We start from the raw sequence: 10,165 nt of genomic DNA, 5'->3' as shown, positions 1-10,165 counted from the left end.
CACCCAAAGCACAAGCAACAAAAGAGAAAATAGATAAATGGGAACTCCTCAAGCTTAGAAGTTTCTGCACCTCAAAGGAATTTCTCAAAAAGGTAAAGAGGCAGCCAACTCAATGGGAAAAAATTTTTGGAAACCATGTATCTGACAAAAGACTGATATCTTGCATATACAAAGAAATCCTACAACTCAATGACAATAGTACAGACAGCCCAATTATAAAATGGGCAAAAGACATGAAAAGACAGTTCTCTGAAGAGGAAATACAAATGGCCAAGAAACACATGAAAAAATGTTCAGCTTCACTAGCTATTAGAGAGATGCAAATTAAGACCACAATGAGATACCATCTAACACCGATTAGAATGGCTGCCATTAAACAAACAGGAAACTACAAATGCTGGAGGGGATGTGGAGCAACTGGAACTCTTATTCATTGTTGGTGGGACTGTATAATGGTTCAGCCACTCTGGAAGTTAGTCTGGCGGTTCCTTAGAAAACTAGATATAGAGCTACCATTCGATCCAGCGATTGCACTTCTCGGTATATACCCGGAAGATCGGAAAGCAGTGACACGAACAGATATCTGCACGCCAATGTTCATAGCAGCATTATTCACAATTGCCAAGAGATGGAAACAACCCAAATGTCCTTCAACAGATGAGTGGATAAATAAAATGTGGTATATACACACGATGGAATACTACGCGGCAGTAAGAAGGAACGATCTGGTGAAACATATGACAACATGGATGAACCTTGAAGACATAATGCTGAGCGAAATAAGCCAGGCACAAAAAGAGAAATATTATATGCTACCACTAATGTGAACTTTGAAAAATGTAAAACAAATGGTTTATAATGTAGAATGTAGGGGAACTAGCAGTAGAGAGCAATTAAGGAAGGGGGAACAATAATCCAAGAAGAACAGATAAGCTATTTAACGTTCTGGGGATGCCCAGAAATGACTATGGTCTGTTAATTTCTGATGGATGTAGTAGGAACAAGTTCACTGAAATGTTGCTATATTATGTAACTTTCTTGGGGTAAAGTAGGAACATGTTGGAAGTTAAGCAGTTATCTTAGGTTAGTTGTCTTTTTCTTACTCCCTTGTTATGGTCTCTTTGAAATGTTCTTTTATTGTATGTTTGTTTTCTTTTTAACTTTTTTTTTCATACAGTTGATTTAAAAAAGAAGGGAAAGTTAAAAAAAAAAAAAAAAAGAAAAAAGACAAACAAGGAAAAAAAAAAAAAAAAAAAAGATGTAGTGCCCCCTTGAGGAGCCTGTGGAGAATGCAGGGGTATTCGCCTACCCCACCTCCATGGTTGCTAACATGACCACAGACATAGGGGACTGGTGGTTTGATGGGTTGAGCCCTCTACCATAAGTTTTACCCTTGGGAAGACGGTTGCTGCAAAGGAGAGGCTAGGCCTCCCTGTATTTGTGCCTAAGAGCCTCCTCCTGAATGCCTCTTTGTTGCTCAGATGTGGCCCTCTCTCTCTGGCTAAGCCAACTTGAAAGGTGAAATCACTGCCCTCCCCCCTACGTGGGATCAGACACCCAGGGAAGTGAATCTCCCTGGCAACGTGGAATATGACTCCCGGGGAGGAATGTAGACCCGGCATCGTGGGATGGAGAACATCTTCTTGACCAAAAGGGGGATGTGAAAGGAAATGAAATAAGCTTCAGTGGCAGAGAGATTCCAAAACGAGCCGAGAGATCACTCTGGTGGGCACTCTTACGCACACTTTAGACAACCTTTTTTAGGTTCTAAAGAATTGGGGTAGCTGGTGGTGGATACCTGAAACTATCAAACTACAACCCAGAACCCATGAATCTCGAAGACAGTTGTATAAAAATGTAGCTTACGAGGGGTGACAATGGGATTGGGAAAGCCATAAGGACCACACTCCCCTTTGTCTAGTTTATGGATGGATGTGTAGAAAAGTAGGGGAAGGAAACAAACAGACAAAGGTACCCAGTGTTCTTTTTTACTTCAATTGCTCTTTTTCACTCTAATTATTATTCTTGTTATTTTTGTGTGTGTGCTAATGAAGGTGTCAGGGATTGATTTAGGTGATGAATGTACAACTATGTAATGGTACTGTAAACAATCGAAAGTACAATTTGTTTTGTATGACTGCATGGTATGTGAATATATCTCAATAAAATGATGATTAAAAAAAAAAACAAAGGGATTGATAAAATTTTACGTACATTTTCAAAGGAATAACAATCATTTGTGATATAGCTACCACTCAAATGACTATAAAGATAAGTCCCCAAGTAGAAGGGAAAGGACCTACTTATCTCATTTACCTGCAGGTTATATTCATTCCATCATATTGCAAGAGTGTATTTTCAGCTTTCTGAGGTCTTAAATCAATTACGATAATTCTGGATTCTTTTTTATAATGATTTCTAGAGAACAATAGCTCATTCCCTGCCACTGAATGATGTGAATACATGAAGAAAACTATTTTTTCCAACCACATTAATAAATGAGTGGTCTTTTTATAGTTTATTTTACAAACCCTAAGAATACAGTATTCAGTGGCCTGAATCCTTTGGTTTTATGTATAGGAATTCAAGTTGAAGTTAAACAAAAAGGCTAATTCACGGCTTAATTATTCAAAATGATAAAAAGAGCAGGGTTCAAAACTTTCTCTGTCCCTGATTTTCATTTATTTTGTTCTCTCAGACCACATGACAACAGACATGATATGCAATAGTTCAAACCCCACACCATTAATAGGTTGTGTCCAAGGAATAAGGAAGTTCTTTTACCCCACCAAAATTTGGAAAACATCACTAAGAGAAACTCTAGTTGGTTTAGCTTGGTTACATGACAAGCACTTTGGGCTTATTACAATGTTCAGGTGAGAGCAATGCCATGATTAGATCAGCCTGGGTCTTGTGCTCATCCTTGAAGAAAGTGGGTTGTCACAGGTTGGTTTCCCAGAGGGGGAAAGGGTGGTGATTCGGGAAGAGCACCACAGCACGCACTAAGGAAGGCAGGGTCTTTTCCTAGAAGAAGGATGAGAGGTTAAAGAGGGGCTGAGTAGACTAAAACAAAACCCACCAAAAGCCAAAATGTAATTACTGCTCAACTGGCTGATAAAACCCGTTTCATAGGTTTTAGTGAAAAGGGCACACTGAGTCAGAGGACATAGGTTCCTTGAGAAAATCAGTTAACATTTCTGAGCTTTGATTTCTTTTTCTTTAAAGAGAATAAAAACATAAGTCACATTGCACAACATGGTAAAAAATAAACAACATATGACATGACTGTCTGGGTTATGTGGAGTACAATATGATATTGCTGAATACTCATACTCAATTTATAAATATCATTTATTATTAGATTAGAAATTCTAATTCTGAACTTCTTGTTTTGATTGCATACCTGGCTCCTTTAGGATGAAAAACTATTTCCTGCTTAATATTAACTATGGGCAGGTAAGTTTTAACATTTGACCTGTAAAGTACTTTGCCTAGCATACCTCTAGTAAGAGGAAGCACAAATTAAGAGTTTAGGAATAACCAAACATTTCTATAGCCCTTTCAGAAAAAGTATCCTATTAGGTGCTAGGCACCACCAGAATGCAATAATTTTCCTTTTTGATATTATTCTGAGGTCTCAAAGTTCTTCGTATTTTATCACAACTAATTCACATTATATCAGTTTGAATATTCATTTTTCAGCTTTTATATCTACTGGGATTAGTGAACTCCATAAATTACTGTCTGCTGTTTGAATTAGGGTCTCCTTCCATTTATATGAAACTTACCACTGCCATGCTTCAAAGAGCTTCCTTGCTCTATCACTCAAGAATATGATGAATGTCACATTATTTTTATATTATTATGTTTATGATGTTATAGATTTCAGCATATCTCCTTTTAGTCTATGACTTTCCAAAATATAGGGTTTTAATTTAAAAACTTTTCAACTTTTCTTATAACACTGGCCTTCTATAACGTTAATGTATATAAATTCAATTTTATCTTTCAGGTATGGCAACATGAATCAGACTAATAATAACAATGCCACTACTTTATATCAAAATTTTCACATTTACAATATTTCATTAGACTCTAAAATGAAGTGAGCAGTATGTAGATCAAATTCTACTTTTAAACTGATTCATGAAATTTTGAAGTGGCTTACTCAAGTTCATACAGCTAGTATGTAGGGAAATGAGTTTAAATCTAAGTCCACAAAGTCAGTTGGGCATAAGAGAATGAGATTCTTTTTTCCTTTAAACCAATTATTTGTGACTCTGGCCTCATACTTCTGGGAATATGGGAAATTCAATAATGTCTGAAATTAAATTTCTCCATCCTACTCAGACTTCCATAAAAATTTCCAATGCCTTACACTGCAGCACAGCATCACTGCCTGGCCATATGTATAACCAATAAGATGTCCATTATTGCAGGCAATATGGTGCTTTTAGTCCTGAAGCTCTGCTGTTTCTGCGCTATGTACCAGGAAGAGAAGTATCTTGCAGGAAACTTCTTTACACCCTGAAACATAAACCTCTCCTCAAGACTGGTTACATAACTTGCAGGGCCCATTGAAAAACAAAAATGCAGGGTGCTTGTCTGAAAGTTATTAAGAATTTCAAGACAGCAACAGCAGAGCCTTAAACCACATATGTGGCCCTTCTAAATATAGTGCCCCGTGCAGCTGTGGAGGTTGTACACTCGTGAAGCCAGCCCTGCTTCTCCTTGAGGCAGGCATGCTCAAAAGTGGCTGGTTACCTCCTTGGAATCAAGTAGGGGAAATGCAAAGAGGAAATATTTACATGAATATCTCAACAAATTACTCTGCCTAATTTTTCCCTGTTTAAATTTTTTGTCCTCAAAAGGAAATGTCCCATCTCTACTGGCATCCCCATGTGGAGAGGTAATCCCTGGCCTCTGTTCCCTTGGACAGTATTTTAGTTTCCTACTGCTTCTATAACAAATTACCACAAACTTAGTGGCTTAAAACAACACAGATTGATCATCTTATAGTTCTGGAGGTTAGAAATGTAATATGGATCTTGTGGGGCTAATGTCAAGGGTCTGCAGGGCTATATGCCTTTGGGAGGCTCAAGGCATGGAACTTTTCTAGCTTCTAGAGGCTGTGTTCCTTGGTGTAGCCCCATCATTCCAACCTCTGCTTCCTCTGTCACATCTCCTTTCCTGACTCAGACGTTCCTGCCTCCCTGTCTCCCTTTGTAATTACATCAGTCCCACCTGGACAATCCAGAATAATCTTCCCATCTCAAGGTCCTTAATGTAATCACACATGCAAAATCCCCTTTGCCAGGTAAAATAACAATACTTACAGTTCCATGGATTAGGAGGTGGAAATCTTTGGGAGCCATTGTTCTGCCTATCACAGACAGCTAAGGCAATTATTTTCCTCATACTCCCCAGTGGCTGAATTGGTGAACTAGTGTACTGGAGACTCTCTTTTCTCTAAAATTGAGTGATTCTCACTAGAGTCCATTTTTTCCTACCCCTACAGGTTCCCACACAAAGTATGTCTCAGCTTCAGGTAAAACTGCTTAAAATAGGTAATGTGGGAAGCTCTCCCATTCTGAAATTTTAACTGTGCTTTCATTGTCATCGAATCCATCACCATCCCGCCACCTCTGTGTCCTATGAAGTGAGATATAGGGACTCACAGTATACTAGATGTATGTGAGATCTTCCCCCTGCCAAAAATCCAGGACCAGGTGAACATTCTTTTCTCTTTCTCAACTCCATCCTGGATGAGGAGTACTGGCTTAGTGTAGACTCTAATGCAATCAGTAACTGGTTCTCTTTGGTTTCTCCAAGTTCATGGTTTGATTTCTCCAAATTCACTCAAATGGACCTTGGATTCCACATTATTAACTGCAGTTCTCTTTATGGAGCAGTTTGCCATGGATTGCCCATCTTTTTATAAGCAGATAAAAAAGAAGAGCATTTGTAATTCCCAGGGAGTTGAATTGGAAACATATAACTTTTGAGGCTGGATAGTACTTTCTTTAGTCTTTATGCAGTTTGGTTTACCCTTCAAATCGCCGTCTCAAACAGATTATCTAGTCCATGGCAATAATGTGCCTAAGGAGCTGGTTGCTGGCAGCCTGTGCAATGGTGATTTTACTTTCTTTTCTAGAAGACTGCTAGTCTGGGCTTTTAGCTGCTTTGTTATTTCTTGAACTGTCCTATCTGTCAGGGTCTGGGCTGAAATCTACTCCATGCTTGTCTTCCCTGGATCCATGGAAGAGAGTGACTACCTTAATCGTCTCCCCTTCCTGGATTAGCATCAGTAATTGGGAAAAGTTTGCAATCAAATCTGTGCCTGCCTAGATATGTTTTAGAAGGGCCACATCCAGGCTTTCTGGGTCTTAAGTTCCCAAAGGGCAGTGTCTTCTGAACCAAAGTCTTCCATCTTTGTATGATTACACTCTTGTGTTCCTCTGCTTTCTGGAAAGTATTTACCAAATTTACTAAATATGTTCTCTGATTTGAATGTCTGTTAGCCTATTCTAACATTTGTGTACATTTATTCATAGTATCTGCAACATTTTTTGCTTTGAGATTACTAATGTCCATTGCCTACACATATTTAGAGGTCACAGCTACATGCCACTTGGCATCTCATCAAATATATGTGTGTTTCAAACAAAATCCAAATGTCTTTTTTTTTCCTAGAGAAAGAGATTCATCTTCAGTAGAAAACACCTTTAAATTCTGGTGGGTCATCATTTCCATCACTGGCAAAAGAGATTTATTTACCCATATTCTCTTTTATTGTTTTAGCCCATGCCTTAGCTTATAAAGGTTGTTTTGGTATCTCAGTCCTACTCTGGCAGCAATGTCCACTCTGCAACTCTCCACTTCTAGAAAGAGCTCTCATGTTTTTGTTTGGTAGGTTTTGTTTCTTATTAGTTTGAAATAGGGATCTTCAGTTTCTCCATCCATATGCCTCTATCTTTAGGTATCCTCTGGGAAATCATGGAGAAATGTTATCTCTTCAGCAAATTCAAACAAAGCTGCATTTTCCCTCTCTCTCTTCCTTCTGACATCTGCATTATATGTTATCAGAGGTTTTAAAGCAATATTTAGTATCTTTCAAATTTAATATCATCAAAATTCACTGTAACCTCACATTTGAAAGGATTTCCGACAAAGCACAGTTGTATCTATGTACCATTTTTAAAAACATGATCATGATTTTTATCTTAAAATTAATTAGCTCCAACTCTAGGGATTAAAATTGGTCCATGGTGCATATAAGTACAGTACAAGCACTCTTAGTAACCCTGAATGAGGTCCCCATATATTATGTGCATGTGTCTCAAACTCAGGAGCATAAAAAATAGCAAATTCCTTTATACCCCTTTGTGTCAGTTTGAATGTATTATGTCCCCCAGAAAAAGCCATATTCTTTGATGCAGTCTTGTGGGGCAGACGTTTTGGTGCTGATTAGATTTGCATGGACATGCGCCCCACCCAACTGTAGGTGATAACTCTGAAGAGATATTTCCATGGAGGCATGGCCCCACCCATTCAGGGTGGGCCTTGATCAGTGGAGCCATATGAATGAGCTGATGGGCAGAGGCAACTCAGTGTAGCTGTGAGTGACGTTTTGAAGAGGAGCTACAGCCAAGAGGGACACTCTGAAGAATGCCCAGGAGCTGAGAGAGGAGCTGCAGATGAGAGACAGTTTGGAGATGGCCGTTGAAAGCAGACTTTTGCTCTGGAGAAGCTAAGAGAGGACAAACGCCCCAAGAGCAACTGAGAATGACATTTTTGAGGAACTGCAGCCTAGAGAGGAACATCCTGGCAGAAAGGCATTTTGAACCCAGAACTTTGGAGCAGATGCCAGCCACGTGCCTTCCCAGCTAACAGAGGTTTTCCGGACACCATTGGCCATCCTCCAGTGAAGGTACCCAATTGCTGATGTTGTTACTTTGGACACTTTATGGCCTTAAGACTGTAACTGTGCAACCAAATAAACCCCCTTTTATAAAAGCCAATCCATCTCTGATGTTTTGCATTCCAGCAGCATTAGCAAACTAGAACACCTTTGCATCAACAAAATTATAGCTCCTAGTTGAGATTCCATCTCATTACTGTTGAGGGGGAAATTCAGTCTTAATCATTGCCCTTCTCCCTCCAACAGAAATGTTTAATAGCCTTGAGGCCTTATACAGCAACAAGGCAGATGTAATCAGTCTCCTCTCTTTATACAGCTTGCTTCTGTGATGCTCATGTACCAACCTCACAAGTTACCTCAGGTACAACAGCTCTGCAGATTTCCTGCCATGGTTTGTGCACATCTTCCCCTAAGACCATATTTCAGATTTAGAGAGCATAGCTCAACTTCCTCAACAAAGATCAGAAAAACCCTATCAATTTCATTGAAAAGACTACATTATTGTTAGTTTGCCTCCAACAGCATTGATGTTTTCTTCTGACTCTTTTAGCAGAATATAATTACGAGTCACTGAATACCTTTCACAGTACCCATTTCACCCCAACTTCGACCTTCACTCCTGTTATTTTTTCACAGTCCTGATACCCCACAGATACTGGCAGTCTGGTTTTATGTGCGAAAGAGAACCCTGGGCTACCCTCAGGAGCACTATAAGGGCCCACACAAGGAACATTAACTGGTACCAGACCTCAAGGAAGGACTTCTTATTGGGACATGTATTCCATGCAAATGTACGTTCATTCCACGTGTGAAGTTTGGGTTTGATCCATGAGCCCTTTGATCAGATTTTTTTTTAAATTTTTCACATTGTGACCTGTATTTCCTTCTGTCCATTTCCCATTACTCCATTCTTTCCATGGGCCAATTCTGGTCCTTGTTTCACTGAAAACAATCATGAGAACTATCTGAAAGGTGCCAGTAAGTGGTTGGGCATTCCACTGGAAAAATCTGAGGAAATGCTTAATCTAGCTCAAAAGGGAGAGAGAGGGATAATGGGGAGAGGTTTTCTCCTTAATTCTAAAATAACTTCTTTAATTGCTCCAAGATTGTCAACTCCCAAGATTAGAGTCATCACATAAAGCCAAACTTGATTTATAGTGGAGAGCTGTTTGTGGTTTAGCACCAAGTTTCTCTCCTTCTGTGTACCACATCCTGAATTTCTTTGGGAACTTGCACTAGGTACAAGCCCTTACTAGCACAGACCAATCAACATGTTCTATTTCCCTGGTTACAGAGATTGGTTTAGGGCAGGACATACCGCTAATAAGATACAAGAAGAAAAAGTTGTCTTTTTCTTCTTCTGAAGAAATACTGTATGTATGGTGGAGGTGGCTAGAGGAGGGAGAAGAAGCTAAGGGAATGCATCTGAAATTTTAGCAGGAATTTTGCTATGAGACAGAGCCTGAAGCTGCTGGGGTACCAGGCAGGAAGAAGATTTTTTCCTCATGGCCTCTTTTTCCCTATTTAAATTGATATCCCAGCTCCAGGCTGCTGAACTATTAAATTCATAGCAGCTTTTGAAATATGATACCAGTGTTGAACTGAAGACAGCTCTCACTAATTCATGAGATCCCAGTTTACCAGCTCATTGTGCGCAATTCTCCCCAATTCCATGTCCTGTGATGCCATGTTGGTAGCTTGAAATCCAACATGAGTTGGAGCATTTAAACCACAGAAATGAGCAAACAATTTTTCTCCAGAGAGCTAGTTGTTAAACATTTACTACCACACCATTGCTGATAGCATGTTGTCTATGATGACCGCTCTGTAATGTAGTGGTTAAGAGCATGGGCTCAAAAGTCAGACTATCTGTGTTATCTGAGATTACAAGTATAAAGCATTTAGCACAATGTATGGCATATAGGAACATCTTTTAAATAATAATTATACTACTACTACTAATTAGGATTACTATTATATTGTATTAACTATTATTGTTTCCCCTTGGTTCAAAATATAACCTGTGACACAAGGAACCATGCTGTGACTCCACCTCTTACAACACCCTAGCAACAGTTGTTTCTGACTTCACTTTGTCCTCTTCAAATCTCCTTCTTGTACTGCTACAAAGTTATCTTTTTAGAACATGTCTGGTCATGTCACTCCCTGCCTAAAATTTTTAATAACTTTTCCTTTCAGGTAAAAATCCAACCTTCTTAGAAAGGTCATTTATTACTTGCCCCA

Source organism: Choloepus didactylus, chromosome X, assembly GCF_015220235.1.
Source record: "Choloepus didactylus isolate mChoDid1 chromosome X, mChoDid1.pri, whole genome shotgun sequence".
Classification (NCBI taxonomy): domain Eukaryota; kingdom Metazoa; phylum Chordata; class Mammalia; order Pilosa; family Megalonychidae; genus Choloepus; species Choloepus didactylus.
The sequence above is the reverse complement of the archived record's forward strand: the minus strand, read 5'-3'. Positions refer to the sequence as shown.